Below are 26,636 nucleotides of genomic sequence, written 5' to 3' on the forward strand. Positions count from 1 at the left end.
TTCTCTGTACAGCTAGCTGTGCTATATATAAGCTCTGGTCCCCAGGATCATTTTGGGGGACGGATGAGTGGGGTTAAAGTCACACCCGGCAGTCAGTGCTCAGGAGTGGAGAATGGAAACGTGCTGGGCCGTCTGTCATAAGGCAAGCACCCTCCCCAGCGGTACTAGCGCTCCGGCACGGGGCGGGGCCAATCCCACTCGGCCACGCCCCTTCGCGTAGGCTCCTCCTCCCACCAACCCGGCCCCGCCCGGAGGCGCCCTTGGCCCCGCCCCCGGGCCGTGCGTGCACCGGAAGTGGCGGCGCGCGGGGCAGCTCACTTCCGCCCGGCAGGTGACAGCCGCGGGGCTCGCAGCGGCCGGCGGCGGGGACACGCACCGGGAGAGCTCGGGAGGCGGAGGCCGCGGACATTTTGCTGCCGAGCCGCGCCGGGGGCAGCCGGGAGCCCTTCTGACCAGCGGGTGAGGAAGTGGGGCTCCCCGCCGGGCCGGGGGAAAGGAGTGGGGTGAGGAGCAAGGGGCGACCTGGAGGTGAGGGGACGGCGGGGTCAGAGGTCACAGGGTCAGAGGTCACAGCCAGGGCTGGGCGGCCGACGGGCTCGGGGGACTTTGCCAGGCCTGGCTTAGGCGGACGCAGCGCCGGTTCATTCATTCGCACCCCGCACGCCCCCGGGACCGCAGCTGCGTCTCCCAGCGCTGCGTCTGGCCGAGTTAGGCCCCTGGGAGCCCGGCCCTGGCCCGAGGCGAAAGTCCTGTCCGGTCTGGGAGTCATGCACACGACCGACCTTTTGCAGGCCTCCCCGGCCTTATCTCTCTGCTGGGGTTCTGAAAAGGGTGGGGTGGTGGTGGAGACGATCAGGAACCAGCCCGGCCCGCTGCGGGGTAGCTTTGGGCACCGTCTGCCCTCTGGTGTCTCAAAGACAAGTTCAGGAGTCGGGGACCCCGGGAATGCAGCCCCCTCCACACACACCCCGACCCGTGGTGCTCCAGTTCCTGCGCCAGACACGTCACTTCTATGTCAGGCTTTCCCCTTAGTGCTGGTGGAAGGTCCGGTGGTCATCCCCTGGTCGTCGAGAGGCTCACCCGAGGCTCACCGTGGTTGAATCACTCGGGGAAGGGTAGCTGGGGTGCGTGGCCAGAACTTGGGTTACTGCACAGGCTTCCAGGAACCTGCGGGACCTCAGAGAGCTGTTTAATGCCTTTCGCTGCTTTGCGTTGCTTGGCTTTGGGATGAAGACGTCACTTTCTTCTCTGGCCTTTGTAAAGGACGTGTGGTTCACTTTCTTTAATGAAAAAGTACCACAGGCAAGTGATGGTCAGCGATGGGAGGAGGAAGTTTTGCCCGAATATTGAGGCTGTTGAGCTGCGAAGCCAAATTTCAAGAATATCTGGCTAGAACCTCTTCCAAGAGTGGTTGCAAAGACATTCCTGTCGGAGTCAAGAGGAGCCACATGGCCCTAGGGAACTTTTGGGCTGGAGGGAAGGGTCCACGCTTCTTGGAAGCCTCCTAGCTTTTTGGCTGAGGAGAGGACATCTGGCCTGGCAGATGGAGAGGTGGCCCAAGCAAGGACCAGGCTTTGTAAGTTTGAACTTTATTCTTTTGTAAATATTCTTTTTTGTTTGTTTGTTTTTGTTTTCGGGTCACACCCGATGACGCTCAGGGGTTACTTCTGGCTATGCGCTCAGAAATCGTCCCTGACTTGGGGGACCTTATGGGAGGCCAGGGGATCGAACTGCCGTGCATGCTAGGTTAGCTTATGCAAGACACCAATCCAGCCACCGATCTAGCCCCTAAATATACTTTTATTCCACTTCTGCCTTAGTTTTCCTGAGAGCAGCCGGGCCTTGGCTTTCTTTCTGTCTACCTACCACTGCCGAATGAGTTAAAGAAAGATTATATATATATTTTTTTAAATTTCATGATCTGTTCTCCTTCCATTCTATCCAAAGGAAACTTAATATTGTCACCTTATCCCTGTTCTTCCGAGGGAGGAATGAAACGACTTGTCTGTCACAGATGGCAGAAACATGAGCAGAGGCTAGAGCATCCAGTTCTGAGTTGAGCCTACCAGGTTCCTGTGGACGTTTTTTGGGTGTTTTGGGACCCACACAACTCAGCAGGACTGTATCACATACAGTATCGGGGATGGAACCGAGGTCATCTGCGTGCAAAGCTATCACCTTCTCCTCTTGTATTGCATCTCCAGCCCCCAAAGGCAGCTTCACTTGTTCCCCAAGAATCTGATCCCTCAGAGGCTGTATGCAGTGATCTGTTGATCTGAGACAAGCAGAGGCTTTACCCCTAGTAGCTTAAAAGTCTTGAGGTTTTATAATGGAAATTGTGCTCCCTGACTCCCCATGAGTCAGCCCGGCAGTGTGGTGGTAGGACCTGGACAACCTGCTTCATTTCAGCTTGGCCTCCTTTTCCTCAGCTCCGAGAGAAGATTCACCACCCGCTTCTTCCTCCTGCCCCCCAGTATCAGTGCGGGAGGAGTTAGAAGGAAATTTGGGCAGCCTGTTGTGGTGTTGAGTGTCAGTTGACACGTGCTGAGGGCCTGAGTTTGGGGGGAAGTGGCCTAGCCAGTGGGGTGTGCTTCCTTCTGCACAAAAGGACCATCCTGTGCCCAGCAGGGCTTCCTTCCTTCTTTTTTCACTTTCTAAAAGTGTCAGAACAAGCTCAGTCCCTCTGGCCCTCTATTTACCTTTCATCCTTTTCTAGTTCTCTGTAACTGGCATGTCTTGACTGCTCATGTCTCATAAAACCCCACACCTGGCACCCAGCACCTGCAACGCCAGCCTTGAGCGGGCATGACCTGGGGATGGCCACCCTTCTGGTGTAGCCAAGAAAGCTGAGGAGTATCCGACCCATGAAAACTTTCGTTTTTCTCTGGGGAAAGCCATTTTTCTCCACTTCTTTATTTTTTAGGGGGCCCATACCTGTTAATGCTAAGGGCTTACTCTTGGCTCTGTGCTCAGAGGTTACTTCTGGCGGGATTCAATTGACCATATTTGGTGTTAGAGACCGAACCCAGATCAGCTGCTTGCAAGGCAAGCATCTTAACCATTATACTATCTCTTTGGCAGGGACAGGTGTGCTTTTATGTGTTTTTTTTTTTTTTTTTTCTTCTTCTTTTTAAGATTGGTGACTGTCAGGGCCGGAGTGATAGCACAGCGGTAGGGCATTTGCCTAGCATGCAGCCGATCCAGGACAGGCCTGGGTTCAATCCTCAGCATCTCATATGGTCCCCTGAGACTGCCAGGAGCGATTTCTGAGTGCAGAGCCAGGAGTAACCCCTGAGCACCGCTGGGTGTGACCAACAACAACAACAACAACACCAAAAGACTAGTGGTGACTGTGATGAACCCGATCTGAAAACAATTTTGTGTCTTTTTCTCTACACAGAGGAGTGGATAATGCCAGAGAGAAACTTGGATTTAAACTTTTGGGAAATCCTTTTTAGGAAGTCCTATTCAAGGGTCGAATTGTTGCTCAGTACAGCCAAAAAACACAAAAGAAAAAACCCTGTTTGCTGTTTATTAGGGCCTCACCATTGTCCTTGGGCTAATTCTTGCTTCCCTTAGCATGGCATAAAAGATCTTTTGAGTGCTTCTGACTCCTCTGTGCTACCTTTCCTACTTCCTGCTGCTTTTTAGGGGTGGGGAAGCCCACACTCAGCAGTGCTCCAGGGTTACTCCTGGCTGGCTCAGAAAACCCTATGGGGTACTGGGATTTGAACCTGGGTCAGCTGGTGTAAGGCACACCCTACCGACTGTACGATTTCTCTGGCTCCCCTACTTCACACTTCTACCTATCCCAAACTCAGCTGTTTTTCTGCAAAGAACTGTTCCTTTTGTTGTTGCTGTTCATTTGGAGGCCACACTCAGTGGTGCTCATTGCTTACTTCTGGCTTTGTGCTCAGGGATCACTTTTGATAGGGCTTGGAGAACCTTATGGGATCATGGGGGTCAAATCTGGGTTCGCTGCATGCAACAAACTCCCTAACTGCTATACTATTTCTCTTCAGCCCTCTTATTTTTTGGTGGTGTTAGAGATCAAACTTAGGGCTTCACACATACAAGGCACATGCCATATTGCTGAGTTACGTATCTAGTCTAAGCACCAACTCTGTTTTGTTTTGTTTCCTTTTTTGAGTTGCTCCTGGCATTACTCAGGGATTACTCCTGGCTCTGCTCCCAGAAATCACTCCTGTCAGGCTTGGGGGACCATATGGAATGCTGGGGATCAAACCCAGGTCGGCTGTGTGCAAGGCAAATGCCCTACCTTGTGCTATCGCTCCAGTCCCCAAAAGCACCAACTCTTTATACTGTGTCTCCTGATGTCAAGTGATCTCTGGGGCATAGTAGGTGCTCAGTAAAAAGAAATCCGACAGTGGTGGGATTCATTCTCCTCAAACTATTACTGCAACCTACCTGGGCACTTCCAGAGACATGGGGGCTGAGGGCCACAGGAGGTCTTTCTTTGTTTGAAGGAAACAGTGACCATGAGGGGGCTGGACACTGCTGAGGTTTGACTCGTTTTAACCTCATAGACGCCTCAGGTACGTATAGATTTCTCCAGGACTCCTCACTGCTGGCATAGCCTTTCCTTTCCCAGCAACTTTTTTTTTTTTTGAATTGTGACCTCTTATTTAATGGAGCTGAGGAGGGCCTGTGCCCCAGATCTAAATTCCCAAGTCTCAAGATTTTGGAGTCTTTAGCCATGCTCTTCACTTATAACCTCTTTGAATGAGTCTCCCTGAAGTTGGTGGTGGTGGTGGCTCTTGTAGTGTCTAATGCTGACTTAGAATGTCCAGAGTTGGGGCTGGAGAGATAGCACGGAGGTAAGGTGTTTGCTTTTCATGCAGAAGGACAGTGGTTCGAGTCCCGGCATCCCATATGATCCCCGTGCCTGCCAGGGGCGATTTCTGAGCGTTGAGCTAGGAATAAGCCCTGAGCACTGCCGGGTGTGACCCCCCCCCAAAAAAAAACAAACAAAAAAAACAAATAAATAAAAGAATGTCCAGAGTTATTTCTTCAGCAGGGTGCTCTGTCACCAGTCCCCCAGCGTTCCCTCTCTGTGGCCTCTCAGCTAGAAGATGCCCAATTTGGAGGTGAGGTTTCAAAAGCTTTTTTTTTTTTTTTTTTTTTTTTGGTTTTTGGGCCACACCCGGCAGTGCTCAGGGGTTACTCCTGGCTGTCTGCTCAGAAATAGCTCCTGGCAGGCACAGGGGACCATATGGGACACCGAATTCAAACCAACCACCTTTGGTCCTGGATCGGCTGCTTGCAAGGCAAACGCCGCTGTGCTATCTCTCCGGGCCCAAGGTTTCAGAAGCTTTAAAATCAACTCTTTGGTATGTATTTTAATTTCTTATTAATTGGTTGATTTATTTGAGGGAGAAACACCCCAAAAGGACAGGAACCCAAATATGATTTAATAGTCCTTAAAGCTTTATGCTAGCTCTGTGATCACTGATCACTTTCTGTGCTTCTTTTTAGGATCACAATTGACAGTGCTAGGGAGTTACTCCTGGCTCTGCACTCAGAAATCACTCCTAGCGGTGCTTGGGGGACCATATGGGATACTGGGGATCAAACCTGGATTGGTTATTTGCAAGGCAAGAACCCTCCCCCTGTACTATCACTACCACCGAGCAAGAACCACTCTTGGCACAGTGCTCTGGGACCATTTGTGATTCTGGGGATCAAACTGGGGTCTCTTGTGTGCAAGGCAAAAGCAGTCAACCGTATTGCCTCTCCAGCTTATTGGGGGCAGGGTGGTATTGGAGCAGTGATCTTCCTGACTCTGTGCTCAGTTGTGACCTCTGGCAGTGCTCAGGGACCATATCAGTGCTGGGTATTGAATCAGGATCTAAAGGGATCAAACTGGGATCGAAACAGGCTCATGGCCACATACAACATAAGTGCTTCATCTCCTGTAGGTGAACTTTGTGGTGGAATAGATATATATGGCATATTCTATTTAGAATATATGGCATATTCTAATTAGTTTGATTTTTTTTGTGTGTGGTTTTTTTTGGGTCACACCTGGCAGTGCTCAGGGGTTATTTCTGGCTCCAGGCTCAGAAATTGCTCCTGGCAGGCACGGGGGACCATATGGGACGCCAGGATTCGAACGGATGACCTCCTGCATGAAAGGCAAACTCCTTACCTCCATGCTATCTCTCCGGCCCCTAGTTTGATTTTTTTAAAAAGACTATTAATAGTGGAATGACAAAATTTTGTTCTAGCCCCAATCGCTGAGTCTACTTCTGTGGTCTTTCTTCAGATCCTTAGCTAAAGACTCTGTAGAGGCTGGAGAGAAGGCTGAAGGGCTGATCGCATGCTTTGCATGCAAGAGTCCTACTTTTTTTTTTTTTTTTTTTTTTTTTTTTTGGTTTTTGGGCCACACCCAGTGACGCTCAGGGGTTACTCCTGGCTATGCGCTCAGAAGTCGCTCCTGGCTTGGGGGACCATATGGGACGCCGGGGGATCGAACCGCGGTCCGTCCGAGGCTAGCGCAGTCAAGGCAGGCACCTTACCTTTAGCGCCACCGCCCGGCCCCAAGAGTCCTACTTTTGATCCCTAGCATCACACAGTGTCCTGAGCACCTGCGAGAACAACCCTGAATAATGAATGAGCAGAAGTGGCCACCAAGTGGTGTGGCTGCTTTGATGTGGCTCACCCCTCGCCCCCATCCCTAAAAGAAAGAGAGAAAAGAGAAAACTTGGTAGCTAGATGGAGAGAGCATAGTGATAAGTCCAGGACTGACTCCTTCATCCAGTATTTTCTGAGTCCTGCTCTGCACCTGACCCTGGGCTAAACGTAAAGATCAAGTTAGATGGAGGTTCTGCCCTTGGGTTCTTTACTGAATCTTCTTCATGCAGCAGAGAGGCAAAGAAGAAGCAAAAAGGCTAATTAGAAAAACATAAGCCAGGTGGGAAGTATCTAAGTCAAGTCTAAGTCAGATCCTTTGACTCCTCCAAAGCATCCAGGGCTCCCAGAGTCCTTAACCTGGAAAATTCCTTCTGTTCTCCCTGACCTCCTTGCCCAGCTTCCCTGCTGTTTGCAAATAGGTCAGGCACACTCCTACCTTTGATGTTCTTCTGACAGTGTCACCTTCTAGGAGGCCTTCCAGGGCCATCACAGCTTGTTTCAACCCTTCCACCCTGCCCTCTATCCACCTCCCCTGCTCCACTTTGCTCCAGGGGCAATTTGTTCCTCTCTAAGGAACTTTCTATTTCATTTATTTTTCTTGTAAATTTCATGAAGGGAAGGGAATTTGTCAGCTTCATTCTGTGCTGTATCCTCAGCATGCTGGCAGGGATAATTGGGACGAGGTAGAAACAAAAACAAAAACTACATAGTGCACTTAGGGAAAATATTTTTGTTTTTGTTCGTGTTTTGCTGGTACTGGTACTTAGGCCTCACACATGCCAGGCATGAACTTGACCACTGGGCCACATCACTGGCCCCTAAAGGAGCTAATTCTGCAGTGATGTTATCCAAACTGAGATTTGAAGGACAGAAGCAGGAGAGGATAATCCTCTCTGATACATCATTAGCACACGAAGTGAAGAACAGGCAGTTAGAGTAACAGGAAGGTGGCCGCCTGTCAGCCCAGAGTCTCTGGAACTTTATGGCCACCAGCATCATGGACATCTGTCTCCTGTTTGAGAGGTTGCCATCTGATCTACCCTACTCTTTTCCTCTTAACATTTTGTTTGTGTGGGTCTTGGGACCATCCCACTTGGCAGTGCCATCCCACTTGTGGTGCTGCTTGTGGGGACCATATGTGGTGCTGGGGACGGAGCTGGGTCAACTACACTCACTGGGTCAACTACACTCACTGCAAGCAACTTATCTGCTGTACTATCTTTCTATTCCTTTCTTACCATTTTTTATTTACCTTCCATTTATTGGCTGTAAAATGAGCTAGGCGATCTGGCATTTTCAATTTTGATTTTGTCAAAATAACTTGACAGCTAGAGCAGATGCTTCTCTGATCCTGGCAAACCCAGCAAATAGATGCTGCGATCTAGCTGAGGTTGATTTATAAAACATGAAACTTCCCCAAGAAGAGAGTTGAACACTAATCATTCATTTCTGAGCACCTTCTGTTTGCCAGATATCAGATTTGGAGCTAGGAATACAGTAGTATATAAAATGGAATTTCATATGCATCATGGAATTGACATTATGGGCAAGGGAATAACATGAAGTGTGTGTGTGTGTGTGTGTGTGTGGCCACAGTGCTTATCCTGGCAGGCTTAAGGGAATAACAGTGTGTGTGTGTGTGTGTGTGTGTGTGTGTGTGTGTGTGTGTGTGTGTGTGTGTGTGTGGCCACAGTGCTTAGAAATTACTCCTGGTTGGGGCCGGGCGGTGGCGCTCGAGGTAAGGTGCCTGCCTTACCTGCGCTAGCCTAGGAGACGGACCGCGGTTCGATCCCCTGGCGTCCCATATGGTCCCCCAAGCCAGGAGCGACTTCTGAGCGCATAGCCAGGAGTAACCCCTGAGCGTCACCGGGTGTGGCCCAAAAACCAAAAAAAAAAAAAAAAAAAAAGAAATTACTCCTGGCAGGCTTAAGGGAATAACTGTGTGTGTGTGTGTGTGTCTGTGTGTGTGGCCACAGTGCTTAGAAATTAATCCTTGGGGCTGGGAATAACAGTGTGTGTGTGTGTGTGTGTGTGTGGCCACAGTGCTTAGAAATTAATCCTTGGGGCCGGGAAGGTGGTGCTAGAGGTAAGGTGTCTGCCTTGCAAGAGCTATCGTAGGACAGACCGCGGTTCGATCCCCCGGCGTCCCATATGGTCCCCCCAAGCCAGGAGCGACTTCTAGCGCATAGCCAGGAGTAACCCCTGAGCATCAAACGGGTATGGCCCAAAAACCAAAAAAAAAAAACCCCGAAATTACTCCTGGCAGGCTTAGGGGGCCATATGAGATACCGAGGATCAAACCCAGATTGGCTGTGTGCAAGGCAAATGCCCTACCCACTTTGCTCTCTCTCTGACCCCTGAAAATATATTTTATAGTACCTTGTTAATAATAAGTACTTTGAAGAAAAAAGAAAGGGAGGAGGGGCCGGGCGGTGGCGCTGGAGGTAAGGTGCCTGCCTTACCTGCGCTAGCCTAGGAGACGGACCGCGGTTCGATCCCCCGGCGTCCCATATGGTCCCCCAAGCCAGGAGCGACTTCTGAGTGCATAGCCAGGAGTAACCCCTGAGCGTTACCGGGTGTGGCCCAAAAACCAAAAAAAAAAAAAAAAGAAAGGGAGGAAAGGAGAGAAAATGATGGAAATTGGATGGAAGGTTTTCAATTTTATTATTATCATCATTATTGTTATTTTTGGTATTTGGGCCACACCCAGTGAAGCTCAGGGGTTACTTCTGGCTATGTGCTCAGAAATCGCTCTTAGCTTGGGGGACCATATGGGATGCTTGGGTATCAAACCGCGATTCGTCCTAGGTTAGCGCATGCAAGGCAAATGCTCTACCGCTTGCGCCACCACCTTGGCCCCTTATTTTATTATTATTATTATTATTATTATTATTATTATTATTATTGGTTTGGGAACTACACGCTGCACATTTGGAGGAACATGCAGTGCTGGAAATTGAACCCAGAGCTCCCATGTGCACTATATGCGTTTTGAAGTTTTTGGCCTCATACCTGGCCCATACAGTTTAAATAAAGTGGTCAAAGTCAGCCTGGATGAAGTACTGTGCCATGCAGCTATCTGGAGAACGGCCACCCTGGCAAAGTGAACAGCATGTGCAAAGGCCTGAGGCAGAAACATGCCTGTGGGTTTCTCTGTTGACCCTTGAGTCCCACAAGGAGTAAGGAGGAGGATGGTGAGGAGAAGTGTTCAAAGCAGTCATGGTGGACAAGGCCATGTGTGAAGAGAAAGGAGATACATTTTGTGCAGAGGCTTTTAGCTTTTTGTCCTGGCGACCGTGGAAAAATCTGGTCTGTGACTTTTACTTTGATGGGTATACCGCTGAAGGACTTTGAAGGTCTCAGGGACTTATGGGGCCCTCTGGCTATTATTGAGCTGGGCTGTCAGGAGCAGCGCAAGAGCAGCTTAAAGGAGATCTCATTATTGTAGATGAGCCTGTTGGGGAAAGGGTAAGATATCTGTTTTTACTGGGTTAAGTTTGAGCTGCCTGGTAGCCATATAGATATTTATTTTGGGGTCACACTCAGTGCTGCTGAGGGGTCACTCCTGGCCCTGTACTCAGGAATTATTCCTGGTGGGCTTGGGGGACTTTATGGGGTACTGGGGATCAAACTCGGGTTGACCATGCACAAGGCAAGCATCCTATCTGCTGTACTATTGCTCTGGCTCTATTTGATTTTCTTTTTGTCTTGGAGCCATACCTGACTCTCAGGACTTACTCCTGCTTCTGCTCTCAAGATTCACTCTGGAGGGATTTGCGGGACCATATGAGATGCTGGGGACTGAACCCAGGTTGGCCATGTGTAACCCAGGTACTCTACCTGCCTTATAATCATTCCAGCCCATCTTTATTTGTTGGGGACTACATTTAATGGAGTTCAGGGGCTTCTCCCCAGCTTCATGCTTAGGGGTTGCTACTGACCATACTCAGAGCACCATGTCGTGCCAGGAATAAAACCTGGGTTTTTTATGCCTGCAAAGCATACACTATAAGTCTACGGAGCCCTGTCTCCTGTCCAAGCCTTGTAGATGTGTCAGTGGAGAAGTCAGTTAGGCAATGTGGCTCTGGAAATTAGGAGCCGAGAGGAGCTGTTGGGCCTGGAGATATAAAGGGGTGAGTTGTCAGCTTCTAGGCTAAGTGATTCTTAAGCCCTGACCCTGGCTGAGCTCAGGAAAACCATGATGGGAAGATGTACCGGTTGGGACCGAGGGCTACTTTGATGGTGAAGGACAAGGAGGAGCAGGAGGAGAAAGGGAGAATCAGAAGGATGAGACAGACTATGGGGAATGAGGGGAACACAGAGAGCGGGTGTCCTGGGCTGCAAGAGAAGAGAGATGCATCATGTCCTTGCTGCTGCCCACATGGAGCCTTGATTGACGGGACTATGGCACCTGCTGCTGGTAGGATCTGTGTTCCCGCAGGTTCAATCTGATCTACCTTGGAAGAAGTGTCTTTGAGTTGTCCCCTTCCTGTATAGCCTCATGCTCCCTTCCATGTGCTTCCTGACCAAGATTCATGAACCTGCAGGTTTCTTTTGGCTGTGGATGACTTACTCTTCTTTCAGTGCTTCTTTATTGTTTTGGGGCCACATCTAGAGGTGCTCAGGGCTTACTCCTGGCTCTGTACTCAGGAATCACTCTAGTTGTGCTCGGGGAACCATATGGAATGCTGGGGATTGAGTAAGGTAATGCTGGGATTGAGCTCAGGTCTGCCACATGCAGGGCAAATGCTTTAACCTACTGAATCCTCTCCAGCCCCAATTTCTTTTCTTTTCATTTTTGGTTTTTGGGCCACACCCGGTGACGCTCAGGAGTTACTCCTGGGTATATGCTCCTGGCTTGGGGGACCATATGGGACCTCGGGAGCTTGAACCGTGGTCTGTCCTAGGCTAGTGCGGGCAAGGCAGATGCTTTACTGTTTGTACCACCGCTCTGGCCCCCAATTTCTATTTTCTTAATTAATTTTATTTTTTCCTAAGTAGGCAAATTCTTGTCAGTGGGTGACCTTGAGAATTAAACAAGACAGGGCTGTATCCTTAGTGTCCGCCCACCCCACCTTCATAGTGGCAGAAATCTTTTTTCTTTGTGCTCCTTCAGGCTGGCATCTTCAAGACAGCTGCAAATAGCACTTGTACCCAGAGGAAATTTCCTGATCTCTTTGGAGAAGACCCTGAGGGAGAGTGTGTCAACTAATCTGGCACCTAGGTGGGTCTCTTCTCCACATCACTTTTTTTTCTCTTTTCTTGCCCAGTTGAGTTTCATGTCACCACAGAGGGCTTTCCCTTCTGCACTGTGGCATGCTCCCTCCCCTGTTCATGGTGCTTCTCCTGCAGTCCTGTGTCCTACCCTTCCCAGCCCTGCCTGTCAGAGTCCAGCGGAAAAGCCTGTGTGTCTCCTCTCCACTCAAAGCATAGGACTGGCTGGGCTGGAGATTCCACAGTTCGGTACATTCAGAGAAGCTGGTTGTTTTCTTTCTCTGCTGCTCCCCACTATCCCAAGTCCAGGAGAACTTGCCTGCCTTGCCCCACATTGCTGCTGCAGGCTCTTCAGGTGGTCGCGGCGGGAATCAGACTCACTCAGACAGGCTTCGGGGAGTATCAGCTTTATTCATACCCTATCCACCACATGTGTGGTCAATCTCAACCATTTACGTATGCTATCCTTAGCTTGCCCTGCGTCTTAACTTCTTTCAGCCATGTCTTCTCCTCTTACCTCTCCATCCTCGCAAAGACCCTAATCCCCTGGGTCAAGTGCCTTATCTAACCTTCCCAAGACCCCTCCCAGGAATGGGCAGGGTCTTACAGGTAAAGATACACGTAATATCGGAGGTGGAGTCACACCCTAGCATTGCCAGTAGTGTGCCCTGAGTACTGTTGGGTATGGCCCATAAACAAAGCAATGAAGTTGGGCCAAAGTTGTCTGGTCCAAAGTTTTTATATCTCTTTTCCATTTCTACTACCTCTACCTACGTTGGTTCTGAATTTCATGCCAGGTCCAAAGAAGAACACAGTGTGTTACTTAATTATTGGGCCCATTTTAAAAGGCCTGTCTGAGTTTGGTAGCCAGTTGTCTCAGAGAGAAAGTCCAAAATCTGGTTTCTTTACTGCTGACTCATCTTGTAATCTTTGAGCTGCGCTTAACCTGTTTCCTTTAAGATGAACTTTAGTACTTACCTATGGGGACTGGTGCCCCTTTCTGAGGCACCTTTTAGGGAGCTGAGGCATGGTGTGTGGGATTACTGGGCTGAGCAGACTCCCCACTTCCCTCTCGTCTTTAATTCTACAGTGGTCAGGGCTCACACAACTTGGTGTCAGGGCTTGTGCACTTGGTATGGTGCTTACATGCTTTGTTTTTATGGGACTTTTTGGTTTATTTTGTTTGGGAGCTACAGCTGGAGATCCTCATGACACATTCCTGGAGATTTTAGGGAACCAGGAGATGTCAGAGATGGAACCAGCCCCCAACCTGAAAATCTGTGCTCCAACCCATTAAGCCATGGACTTTCCAGACCCAAAGCCTGGGTTTTTATTTTTTCCTATGGTTTTGCAAATGATTTAATATTGAATAAGCAAACTAGGTACAGAAATAGTGAGGGAACCCGATTCCTAATCAAACAAAATGATTTATTACTTGTAATGGGTTGAAAACACTACCAGCCTATTATAGCTTGTGACACTCCGTACAGGACCAGCTTGGTTCTGCTGCCAGTCTCCTCTTGGAGTTCTGCTAATCTTTTGTTTTGTTTTGTTTTGTTTTGTTTTTCAGGCCACACCTGTTTGATGCTCAAGGGTTACTCCTGACTAAGCGCTCAGAAATTGCCCCTGGCTTGGGGGGACCATATATGACACCGGGGGATTGAACCGCAGTCCTTCCTTGGGTAGCGCTTGCAAGGCAGACACCTTACCTCTAGTGCCACCTCGCTGGCCCCAAGTTCTGCTAATCTTTTTTTTTTTTTTTTTTTTTTTTGGTTTTTGGGCCACACCCAGCGATGCTCAGGGGTTACTCCTGGCTGTCTGCTCAGAAATAGCTCCTGGCAGGCACAGGGGACCATATGGGACACCGGGATTCGAACCAGCCACCTTTGGTCCTGGATCGGCTGCTTGCAAGGCATATGCCGCTGTGCTATCTCTCCGGGCCCAAGTTCTGCTAATCTTATGGCAAGTTTTCATCCATATTCATAGAGGAATGGGCCAGGTTGTTTTGGGGTGCTTTTTTGTTTTGGGTGATGTTCAGGAGTTACTCCTGGCTGTGCACTCAGATATCACTCTTGGCAGGCACATGGGACCATATGGGACACTGGGGATCAAACTCAGGTTTGTCCTGGGTCAGCCACGTGCAAGGCAAATGCCCTACCGCTGTGCTATCACTCCAGCCCTGACCAACTATATTTTTCTTGTTTTGGGCCTACTTCCAGTGGTGCTAATGCCTCTGCCCTTCAGAAACATTCCTGGTGGCTCAGGAGACCATGTGGGATGCCCAAGATCAAATCCAGGTTGGCTCTGTTAAAGGCAAAGGCCTTACTCTCTGTACTGTCTCTCCAGTCCTACTCAGTTAAATTTTGTTTCTTGGTCATAAGACTCTTAATCCTAAGAGTTCTGTAAGAAGATATGACAGAGCGCAGCCATATTTGCACAGGGATGATGGCTGAGGAAAGGAGGGAAAAGGCAATACATTGGAATTTTTGGAGATGGGAAGGGGTTCCATATCTGGCAGTGCTCAGGTCTTACTCCTGACTGCACTCAGGGATCACTTTTGGCAAGTTTGCAGGGACATAGAGGATGCCAGAGATGGACCCTGGGTTGGCCATTTGCAAGGCAAGTTTCTTAATCTTTGTACTATCACTCTGGTCCCAAAGTTCGACTTTTCTGTTACAAAGGATAACGAAACTGTGTTCCTCTCAGGGGCCAGAGAGAGAGTATGGTGGGTAGGGTGCTTGCCTGCATGTGACTGAACCCTATTTGATCCTTGATACTGCATATGTTCTTTGAGCACTGCCAAGTATGATCCCTGAGCACAGAAAGAGATAGGTAGGGCTATCTTCAGCAGGTAGGCCTTTTGCCTTAAACATGATGGACCCAGGTTCTATCTCCAGCATTTCATGTGGTCCCTGAGCACCACCATGAGTAACTCTTGACTACTGCCACGTGTAGCCTCCAAACAGCAACAATGAAGACACCAACAAGAAATGGTGGTCCCCTCTGGCCTGGCCCCTTCTCGGCACTCTTTTCTAACTTGGTGTTACTATTGGAGCCAGTGTACCTTAGAGCAGGTTCTGCACAGGAAAAGGCTTCACGGAGACAGTTCTGCACTGAAGTTGGAAGCCACCAGCACAGACTTAACTGATTCGGATCTCCCTGCTTAAATACTCATCCATTCAGACTTGGGTCTTGACCACTGGCTCAAGCTTTTTCAGTGGTCTCATCCCCTTTCCTTTCCTAAAGCAGTTTCTCTAACTGATCTCAACCCACCAGCTGTCATCCTGGCTCGTTCCCTGAAGGCTGATGATGTGCAGTTCCTGTCTTAGGCTTGTGTTTCTCATCCATTGGGCAGAGCCTGGACTGTTGTAGTGGGAATCACAGACCCGGGCCTACACGCATTCTTTCCTGAATCACTGGCTGGAGAAATGCTTGGCTTGTTGCTATTTTCCTTCTTTTTACTAAAGATTTTATAAGGTCTGCTGGCCCTGGCTATATTCTGAAATTTTTCCCCCTTTTGTCCCTGTGGAAACGTCTTTTGTCATGCTCTGAGAATAATCACGCTCTATTTCCTCTTGTCTGCTACCTAGAAAAAAAAAAACAACACTTCTTGGTTAGGAAATGGATTAGTTGTCCAGCAGAGACTTGTAGTGGAGGAAATGTGGGAGAGACTTTTCCTCTCTGTGGTTAACTAACTTTCAAACTTGGTTCCATGGTCTTGTGGATTGTCTGCTGGGCCTGGTGAGGAAAGGGAGAGACAAGCATTGAAAAGCAAAGTGAGCTGTCGGGCCCATCACCCCTTACTCAAACAAGAGTAGTTCCACTTTTATTTGATGATGTTGTTTTTGGGCCATACCTGGTGGTGTCCAGGACTTACTTTTTGCAGTGCTCAGGGAGAGGACCATATGAGATGCTGGGGATTGAACCTGGGTCCACCACATTCAAGGCAAATGCCCTACCTGCTGTACTCTGGTCTCTCTCTGGCCCCTCCACTTTTATTTGAAATCATAAATGGTGATAGAAGGGGGCTTAAAGAGAGAGTGAACCAAATCCTCCCCCATTGCCCAAGCAGTGCTTTGGAGCTATTTCTGGCTTTTTGTTCTAGAGTGACCCCTGGTGATACTTGGCAGACCATATGTGGTGCAAGGAACCTAACTGGGGTCTGTTTCATGCAAGGCGAGTACCTTAAAAACTAACATCTATCTCACCCCGACATAAAATAATTTAAAAACAAGGAGTGAGGAATGGGGTGGAGAGGTAATACTGGAGTTAAGGTGTTTCCTGTAATCACCAACCCCCTGTTCAATCTATGACACTATGTGGTTCCCTGAGCACCTCATCAGACCTACCCCCATGAGATTGTGACTCAGTGTGGTAGAGCACATAACCTGCATGTATGAGATTTCTCAGTTGGCTCCTAATTTAAAAATATATATATATTTGTTGGTGGTGGTGGTTTTTGGGCCACACCTGGTGACACTCGGGTTACTCCTGGCTATGCACTCAGAAATCACTCTGGCTAGGGGACCATATGGGATGCTGACCCTAGGTCAGCGCATCCTAGGTCAGTGCGTGCAAGGCAAATGCCTGCACCACCGCTCTGGCCCCTTGGGTAATAATTTTTAAAGCTTACGGAAAGTTAATCTGCCTGCCCTTTAAAATACTTCCTTTTGGAGAAACTTTTTTTCCTCCTGTATGTCTGTTCACTAAATTTTTCAGCCAGTCCTCTATGGAAGAACATTTAAGTTGTTTATGAATAGTTGACTATTGCAAAAGATACTACATAACTAGCTTTGTATTTATATCATTTTGTACATAAAAGTAAATTCTCAGAAGCAGAATTGCTGGGTTAAGGGTAAACAATAGATATACATTTACAGGTGTGTGTATGTGTTTGTGTTTGGGGGCCATACTCAGGGATGCTTAGGGGTTACTCCTGGCTCTATACTCAGGTGGTACTGAGGGACTATATGTGATACTGGGGGTCAAACCCAGCTTGACCATGTGCAAGACAAGTGCCTTACTCTCCTTGTTTTTCTGGCCCCATATTTGCAGGGTTTTTTGTGAGGAGGGTCACACTTGGCAATGGTGCTCAGGGGTTACTCCTGGTTCTTCGCTCAGAAATCACTCCTTGCAGGCTCGGGAGACCATATGGGATGACAGGATTTGAACCACTATTCGTCCTGGATCGTCTGCATGCAAGGCAAACGCCTACTCCTGTGCTATCTCTCCAGCTTACATTTGCAGCCACTCCTGGCTCTGTGCTCAAAAATCACTCCTCACGGGCTTGGGGGACCATATGAGATGTTGGGGATCAAACCCAGGTCCATCATGGGTCAGCATCGTACAAGGCAATCACTCTACCACTATGCTCTCACTTCAGCCCTATTTATTTTTGCTTTATGAGCCAAATTAGTCTTTCAGGGGTTATGCCTGGCTCTGAACTCAGAAATTACTCCGGGTAGGCTCAGGGACCATCTGGGATACCAGGGACCAAACCCAGCTGGGCTGCATTGTAAAGCTGTGCTATCACAGACCTCATCCTAGTTTTTGCTTTTGGACCTTCCAAGTGGTGCTCAGGAGACCTGGAACCCTCACCACATTCCCTCCTTAGCCAAGCCTGTGGTTCAGTGGGGGGCCCGAGAATGTGGCACTGTGTGATTGCTCCCAGCATTGTTTGGGGAACCATGTGATGTCGTGGGTTAAAAAAAAATGAGGCTGCCCATATGCAAGCATGTGGTCTATCTCATCAAGCTATCTCCCTGGTCTAACTGTTTGGTTTGGGAAACACATTGAGTGGTGCTCAGGATTTACTATTGGCTGTGCTCATGGATCACTCCTGGCAGGTCAAGGGACCCCATATGTGGTGCTGGAAATTGAACTCAGGTTGGCAGTATACAAGGCAAGTGCCCTACCTGCTACTTTCTCTCTGGCCTCAGTATTTGTTTTTGTTTTGTTTTGGGGCCACACCTGATAGTACTCAGGGGTTATTCTGGTTCTGCTCTCAGAAATTACTCCTGGCAGGTTCAGGGAACCATATGGGATGCCAGGGATTGAACCCGGGTCTATCCTGGGTCGGCAGCATGCAAGCAATGCCCTACCACTGTGCCATCGCTCCGGCTCCTCATTTAACTTCTCTTTTTTTTTTTTTTTTTTTTTTTTGGTTTTTGGATTTTGGATTATAGCTGGCAGCTCTCAGGGGTTACTCCTGGCTCTACGCTCAGAAATTGCTTCTGGCAGGCTTGGGGACCATATGGGATGCTGGGATTTGAACTACCGTCCTTCTGCATGCAAGGCAAACACTCTACCTCCATGCTATTTCTCCGGCCCCTCCTTTAACTTTTTTTTCTAAATTGAAGTGGCATTGTATGATGATAACATTATGTAAGCTTCAATTGCAAGTCATTGAAATTCAACATCTGCCCATACTACATTCACTACTTACAGTCCAGTTCTGTCCTTCAGCCAACATTTGTCCTCTTGGTCCAGTTCACCCACCCCTTCTCCATTCCCTTCTGGTAATCACTAATTGGTCTTTGAATCCAAATGTTTATTTTTGTTTATTTAGTTCATCTGTGTGGCTTTTCTGTATGTTATATAAGGAGTGAAATCTCACAGTGTTTTTGTCTTTCTCCATCTGGTCGGCTTCACAAAGTACATCCAGCCATGTTGTTAAAAGCTGCAGTATTTCATCTTTATGTTTGTTTGGTTGGTTTGGGGCCACAACTCTCAGTAGTTGAGTTAACCCTATAGGGTGCCAGGGAATCAGACCAGAGTTGGCCATATGAAAAGCAGCTTACCTTCTGTACTCTCTCTCCCATCTAGGATTTCAGGATGTGTGTGTGTGTGTGTGTGTGTACGTGTGCGCGTGTGTGCGAATATTTCAGTAGTGTTTAGTATATAGACATGACCACATCATCTTTATTCATTTGTCAGTGATTACTTAGGTTGTTTCTAGTTCTTGGTTCTTGTAAGTAATGCTATAGTAAACACCTCTTCAAATGAATGTTGTGGTGTTTTCCAGATGGGAGATTCATATGAAATGTCTAATTTTATTTATTTATTTTGGGATTTTTTTGTTTGTTTTGTTTTTTGGGTCACACCTGCCAGCGCTCAGGGGTTACTCCTGTCTTTATACTCAGGAATTGCCGCCGGCAAGCTCAGGGGACCATATGGGATGCCTGGATTCGAACCAATGTCCTTTCGCATGCAAGGCAAACGCCTTACCGCTGTGCTATCTCTCTGGCCCCAAATCATTTGAGCTGATTTTTTTTTTTTTTTTTTTTTTGGTTTTTGGGTCACACCTGGCGGTGCTCAGGGGTTACTCCTGGCTATCTGGTCAGAAATAGCTCCTGGCAGGCACAGGGGACCATATGGGATGCCAGGATTCGAACCAACCACCTTCAGTCCTGGATCGGCTGCTTGCAAGGCAAATGCCGCTGTGCTATTTCTCCGGCTATTTTTGGATTTTTAACCACACCTGGATGTGCTCAGGTTTATTCCTGACTCTGCTCAAAGGTCACTCCTGGTGGAGTGTGGTGGACCCTATGTGGTGCCAAGGATCAAATTGTGTCGGCTGTGTTCAAGTTTAGCACCTTACTGGTTGTACGATCTTTCTGGTCCTATTTCTACTTTGTTAGGAGGTGCCAAAGATTGATAAATCTTTATAAATGTGAGGCATGGAATTCCTATCTTCAGTTTCTTGAGGAACCTCTGATTGCTTTCCCTAATGACTACAACCAGCTTACCCTGCCACCAACAGTGTTCATGGCTTCTCTCTTCTCCACATTCTCCTGGATTTGTAGTTTCCTATCTTTTGGAGAATAGCTATTCTCACAGGTATGAAGTGATAGCTTATTGTTGTTTTGATTTGTGTTCCCTAATAAGATAGCATGAACGTCTTTTTTAGGTGCCTCTTATTTGTCATCTGTATTACATGATCATCTCTGGACAGGTGTATATTCAGATTTTAGGCTTTAAAAAAAATTTAGGCCACACCCACCGGGTAGTGCTAAGGACTTAGTCCTGTCTTGTCAAGGATCAAACCCAGGTCAGCTGGAGGTGTGCAAGGCAAGCACCCTCTCTGCCATACCTTCGCTCGGGCCCCGACCTCCCTTATTTAAAGTGAGATTCAAAGGGTCTGGTCCTGGGATTGTGGCATCAGCATTGTCTCCAAGTGTGGGTGTAGGAAGGTGGATTTAAGGTAAGGATGGCAGCTGCGGTGGCTCCTCTGAGAAAAACCAGTCCTTCCAGCTGTGCTTCATGGTAATTTTGACCATGCTATCCCCTGGAGCCCTTCCTTGCTCTGTAAATGCCAAAATTGACGGTATCCCTGCCCAGGGCGCCATCTCCTTAGCAAAAGTGACTCACCCACATTGGCCAGGGTAGTTTCCAAACTGAAAATACCTTCTAATTACATTTTTTTTTTTTTGGTTTGTTTTTGGGTCACACCCGGCAGCGCTCAGGGGTTACTCCTGGCTCTATGCTCAGAAATCGCTCCTGGCAGGCTTGGGGGACCATATGGGATGCCGGGATTCGAACCACCAACCTTCTGCATGAAAGGCAAACGCCTTACCTCCATGCTATCTCTCAGGCCCCACATTTTTCGTTTTTACTTCCAAATGTACCCTGCCACTTCCAAAGTTGGAATCCAATCCCTAAATTATTTTCTTGCCTACATTAGCTGCCTGCTTTTAAACGTGGTAGGTGTATGTGATCTGGCACCTAGAACAAGGCCTCGGCTCCTTTGGCCTCTCTGTATGGAGAGGTGTGATGTTTGGCACCATCTGGGTAGTGCCAGGAACAAAGCTAGTCTGCGTGCCTTTATGACAGAATGGGGGAAGTCAGCTGTTCCTGCAGAGAATGAGAAATCCTTCTTGCCCTGCCATCCATGAAGAAACTGCAGCAAAAGAACCCAAGGAGAGAACTGCCTATGTCATTCAACGAAGTTCAGGCAATCCACATCCATCCCCCCCCCCTTTTCTCCTCTACTTTAATTTTCTGTATATAGAACATAAAATAGAGGGATATGGTTTCTGCTCCACTGGACCCATGTGCCCTCTGCAGAGGGATGTGTGAAACAGATCCTGCAGAGAGAAGAGAAGCAGCAGCCAATGTGTGGGGTGGCAGTTTCCACTGTGAGTTGTTTCGCCCCTGGAAAAGGAATGGTGTCAGCAAAAGCTCTGTGAGGTAGGGCTGTCAGCTCACTGATCCTGCAACACTGGTGTTTGACTTATTTCCTTTTATTGGGCCTCCCAAACAGTTCTCAGGAGGTCTAAAAAGCCCCATGGGTGATTCTCAGTCAACAGTACTAGTAGTTGAATGCAAAGGGCCTTAGGATGCAGTGTGCTTGAGCCCTTCGGTGCTGAGGTTATCCGGGCCATCCTGGTGATGCTCAGGGTGGGAGGTTTTCCTAGGACTGCCCTGGCCATGCTCGGGAGACCAGATAGTGCCAGTAATCATTCTCAGGTCAGGCATGGGTCCTAACTGGCCCAGTACCTATTTACTGTTTTTTATAGGGGTCATGCCCAGTAGTGCTGGGATGAGTGCCGTGTTCAGAGTGACCCCTGGCCTTGCATGGGACCATATGCTGTGTCAGAGATTGTGTTGGGGTCTATGGGATACACAAGACAAGTGTCTTAATCACTATGCCCCTACTATATATATTTGGGGGGGGGGTTTGGTTTTTGGGCCACACCCGTTTGCTGCTCAGGGGTTACTCTTGGCTATGCACTCAGAAATCGCCCCTGGCTTGGGGGGACCATATGGGATGCTGGGGGATTGAACCGCAGTCCGTCCTACGCTAGCGCTGGCAAGGCAGACACCTTACCTCTAGCGCCACCTTCCCGGCCCCTATATATATTTTTTAATCCCTCTAAAAAGAAACATTCTCACCCTTGTCTCAGCTGGCCGCTTGTGTGCAACACAGATCTGATACTAAAAGGTTGTGTTCTGAGAATTTTGAGTCCCCCAAGCATCTGTAAGCATTTGTATGCTTACAGATGAGGGACGCGTCTTCCAGCCTCCTCCACTAGAAGGAAAAGAGTGTCTGGGCAGCTTGAATTAAAAGATCTGAAGTTGTTTTTTGTTTTGTTCCTTCCTTTGATTTCCTCCTAGATTTAGCATTTGAAGGATTTTTACATTCCTCTTTGTAATTGTTTTGACCTATGGTTTTTTGATCCCTTTGCCCTTCATTGGTCCCTCTTCTTAGTTTAAGCCCTATCTTCTAGGGCCAGAGAGATAGGACAGGAATAAGGCTCTTGCATTGCATACAGCCAACCTTGGTTTGAACCCCAGCACCCCATATAGTCTCCTGAGCATTGCCAGGAGTAATCTCTGTGCACAGAATGAGGATTAAGCACCTGAGCACCGCTGGGTATGGCCCCAGAATAAGTAAACAAGCCCTAGACTAGAGTCTCTGTTTTCTTTTCCAGGTGTGTGCATTTTGGACCCTGCCTGGCTATGCTCAGGTGTTCCAAGTTTGGTGTTCAGGATTTACCTTTGGTGCTCCAATTGGGGATACAATTGGGTTATGCCACAAGCAAGGCAGTTGTAGGTGTCTTAACTGCAGTACTCTCTCACCAGCCTTGAATTCTTGCTCCTTAAACTGACTAGTAACTACATGTGGGACCAATTTTTAATAAATGTCTTTATAATTTAGGGGCCAGAGAGATAGCATGGAGGTAAGGTGTTTGCCTTTCATGCAGAAGGACAGTGGCTCGAATCCCGGCATCCCATGTGGTCCCCCGAGCCTGCCAGGAGCGATTTCTGAGCATAGAGCCAGGAGTAACCCCTGAGCGCTGCCAGGGGTTCAAAAACTAAAAACAAAACAAACAAAAAAGTCTTTATGTTTTATTAAACTATAAATGTTTGGAGAGATAGCATAGCAGGTAAGGTACTTGCCTTGCACACAGCTGGCTGGGGTCCAATCACTAGCATCTCATATGATCTCTTGAGCACCACCAGGAGTGATTCCTGAGCATTGTTAGCTGTGGCCCCAAAGGAACAAATAAAAAATAAACTGTAAGTGTTTGATTTGTATACCTACCTACTTTATATACTTATGTAACCTGGGGTTGCAGTGGGAAAAGCCTAAACAAGCAGAAGCATCCTTTCCTCTTCTGGATATCTCTGCAAACTGTGCTCTTTGAGCCTGTCTGTAACTTTTTCTCTGAGCCACACATCCGGTTACCTTAGTTACCTGCTCATTTTCAATGCTCCAGAAGGGACCTCTGGGTTGGTGAGTTTTTTTTTTTCCTGAGAAAATGACTTTATATTTGCTGTGGGGGGAAAATAAAAGTGTTTTTATTGCAGAATGGTTACATAAGGAGCTGGTAGAGGGCTGCTGAGATACCCTGAGATTTTCATGTCTCTCAACAGCTACCCATTAAACACTAACGCAAGAGCTGGGCCCAAATGATGTTAGGGACCAGGCTGTTGTGGTTCTTCCGTGGCAGCCCCGTGTGCAGGCTGACCAGGCAGCCAGGATTGGTGAGAGTTCTTCCTGTGGCAGGCCTCCCATAGGGATGACCCCATTTCACTTCCTGCTCCTTCCCGTAACAACGCCTAGAGAAAGGCACCACCACCCTGCTTTTAGTCTTTCGAAACAAAAGGAAAATTGTGTCTTTTTCTTTTATTGTTCTGTCACAAAGTCTTCACTCAAGTGGAGGCCAGAGCTATAGCATCAGGTTGGGTACTTTCCTTATGTGCAGCTAACCCGGGTTCAAACCCCAGCATCCCATATGGTCTCCCAAACTCCACCAGGAATAATTTCTGAGTGCAGAGTCTGGAGTAAGCCCCAAGTACCATGGTGTGTGTCCCAAAGAACAACTCCTTCCCTCCTTACCCCCCCCCCCCCGAAAAAAAAATCAAATGGGGCCACAGAGGATTTAAAGCAGCCCAAACGGGGTGTTCTTATTTTCCATTGATGACTGAAACCATCTCCGGGTGCCTGCCTTGGGGAACAGCCACATGGCCGTGGTGCCATAGACGCAGGCTTCCGTGGAAATCTGAAGTACAGGCTTAACTGGAAAAACAGTTGGGCTGGAGAGGCGCTCTGGCGGCTTTGTTTCCAGAGACTTCTGAAATGTTCCTTGACTCACCTCCCCCACCAGTAGCCTTCATCTCCCTCCCACACAGAAAGCAAGTGAAAGGAGTTAATGGATTGATTAGATGCATGCGGCTTCATTCAGAGAAGCAACAGAAGGCACAGAGTAATTTGGTTTTTCTCCATTCCGTGTCTGTTTTGGTTGTGTGGGTTTTATTTCTTCCACTTCTTCCCGCCTTTCCCTTCCCTCCCTCCCTCCCTTCTTTCTCCCCTCCCTTTCTCTTGTCTCCTAGAGCCTCCACAGGCACCACTTTACTTGGCCACGAAGCCACAGCACACAATCTGGTGGAGCCTTCTGTGTTCATCTGTAGATAGGGTCCCCACATTGCTTTTCAACCCTTTGGGGAAGGGTTGTGGCAGGGGCATGACTGCCCTTTACCGCTCAAAAAAACCCAGTGGTGCTTAGAGCTTACTCCAGGCCCTGCTCAGGGATCTTTCCTCAGACCCAGTTTTCGATCTTTTTATCCCTGCAGACCAGCACATCAATGAAGATCACTGGACTGGAAGGTTGCACTTAAGTCTCTTGTTTCTTTCAGCTGAGTCCTCAGCACACATGAAGTCCTGCCCTCCCTTTGTGATGGGGAAAGAATTCCCTCCTGATAAAGCATAGTACTGACTTTAGAGAGATCTGAGGCCTCCAGTTATTTACAAGCCATGTGACCTTGGGCAAGTCCCCAAGTCTTCAGCCCCACAAAACAAAGAACTTCTGCCAGAAAGATAGTAAGCAAGTAGGTAGGGCACTTGCCTTGCACACATTTGGCCGGATTTATTCCTTGGCACTCCACACAGTCCCCTCAGGCAACCAGGAATGACCCCTGAGCATAGAACCAGAAGTAAACCTGAGTACCATTGGGTGTGACCAAAAAAACATGCAAATAATAAGGGACTAATGCAGTTACTTTATTGGCAGGATTAAGTAAGATGTGTGTCTTGGCTTTGAAAAGTCTTGAGTAAATGATAGGTTCTTTTTGTGGGAGAGCATTCAGCTGGCTTTCTTGGGGACCAGGCAGGGCTAGGGTTGGACCCAGGGCTCCTTCATGCAGAGCATGTGTGCCAGTCCTGTGTGTAATCTCCTCAGCTCAGTGATTTCTTCTTACATATTAACCCAATCCCAGAAACCTCTACTGGTATTGAGGGCTCTAGGCTTGTGTTGCATAATTCTTTTCTCTTACCCAAAAGAACCATCAGAGCAAGAGGTACATGGCTAGTGTGTGTGTGTGTGTGTGTGTGTGTGTGTGTGTGTGTGTGTGTGTGTGTGTGTGTGTGTTGGAACTCATCTGGCATTGCTCAGGGCTTACTCCTGGTCTTTGCTCAGGGATCACTCCTGGTGCAGCTCAGGACCACTGGGGTGCATGGGATAGAACTTGGTTGGCTGTGTGTAAGGTAAGCACCCTGCCTACTGTACTCCCTTTGGCTGTTTATTGAACGAACATAGGGCTCTGGTACTCTTTTTATCCTGTTATCCAAGAACAGTGAGTCACAGTGAGTTTTGAGAGATATCTTGAGATGCTTTGAAGAAAATAAAAAACTGTCCAGTTAGATTTGGGAAATACTCAAGCCTGCAGTGTATAGATTCTAGCCATCTTTGGAGATAAGATCAAATACCACTTCACTATTAGAAAAACTGGGAAGAGGGGCCGGTGTGATAGCACAGCAGTAGGGCATTTGCCTTTCACGAGGCCGATCAGGCCGGACCCTGGTTCGATCCCCAGGCATACCATATGGTCCCCAAGCCAGGAGTGATGTCTGAGTGAATAGCCTGGAGTAACCCATGAGCGCCACCGGGTGTGGCCCAATAAAACAATAACAAAAAAGAAAAACTGGGGAAAGTTGGAGTCAGGGAGAGAAGTAATCTTCCTGACTCTTGAAACTTGTCATTTCCAAACCTCTTGGACTATATAATAGTATCTTTGTGATGCTTCAAGGAGGCTTACAGTTTACCTGAGATAGCATAGTGGATAGGGCATTTGTATGCCTCCAATCTGGGTTCGATCTCTGGCATTCCAAATGGTCCCCCGTGCCTGCCAGGAGTGATTTCTGAGCACAGAGAGCAGGAGTAAAGCCTGAGCACCACTGGGGGTGGCCCCTCCCTCCAAAAAAAAAGTTAACTTGTGCAAAGTACCTAGAGCATTGCTGGGTAGGGTGAGCATTTATAACTGTTGATACTTTTTTTTTAATTACCCCTGGTTTGGGGGACACCCCCACATGTACTCAAGGCTTATTCCTGGTGTTCAGTGATCACTCTTGCAGATCTTGAGAGATTGAGTCTGTTGGCTATATGCAAGATAAGCAGGCTACCCGCTGGACTCTCTTTAGCTCCATGTTAGTGCTTCTTAAAGATGGATTCTTCAGGGGCCATAGTGATAGCTCAGCAGGTAGGGTGTTTGTCTTGCATGCGGCCAATCAGGATTTAATCCCCAGCATCCCATATGGTTCCTGAGCACCACCAGGAGTGAATTCTGAGCACAGAGCCAGGAGTAACTCCTGAACACTGCCAGGTGTGACCTAAAAACCTAAATAAATTAAAAAAACAACAACAACAACAAAAAAAAACCTTGGTGAGAACTACCATACCATAACCATGTGAATGAATGAGGGAACTGGAAAGCCTGTCTAGAGTACAAGTGGGGGTAGGGTGGGATGGAAGGAGATTTGGGACATT

At 48.1% G+C, this 26,636-nt stretch overlaps 1 protein-coding gene across 2 annotated transcripts in view; it reads left to right on the forward strand.

Moving 5' to 3' along the window:
• Window positions 1-318: 318 nt before the first annotated feature.
• AP1B1 (adaptor related protein complex 1 subunit beta 1) overlaps window positions 319-26,636 on the forward strand; it is a 63,110-nt gene continuing 36,792 nt past the window's right edge. Inside the window, exon 1 of one of the 2 annotated variants that reach the window (XM_049788962.1) lies at window positions 319-459. The gene's annotated coding sequence lies outside the window, so the exon portion shown is untranslated. The remainder of the gene's footprint in view (window positions 460-26,636) is intronic. The other variant, XM_049788961.1, reaches the window with a different exon arrangement.

Source organism: Suncus etruscus, chromosome 15 (genome assembly GCF_024139225.1).
Source record: "Suncus etruscus isolate mSunEtr1 chromosome 15, mSunEtr1.pri.cur, whole genome shotgun sequence".
Classification (NCBI taxonomy): Eukaryota; Metazoa; Chordata; class Mammalia; order Eulipotyphla; family Soricidae; genus Suncus; species Suncus etruscus.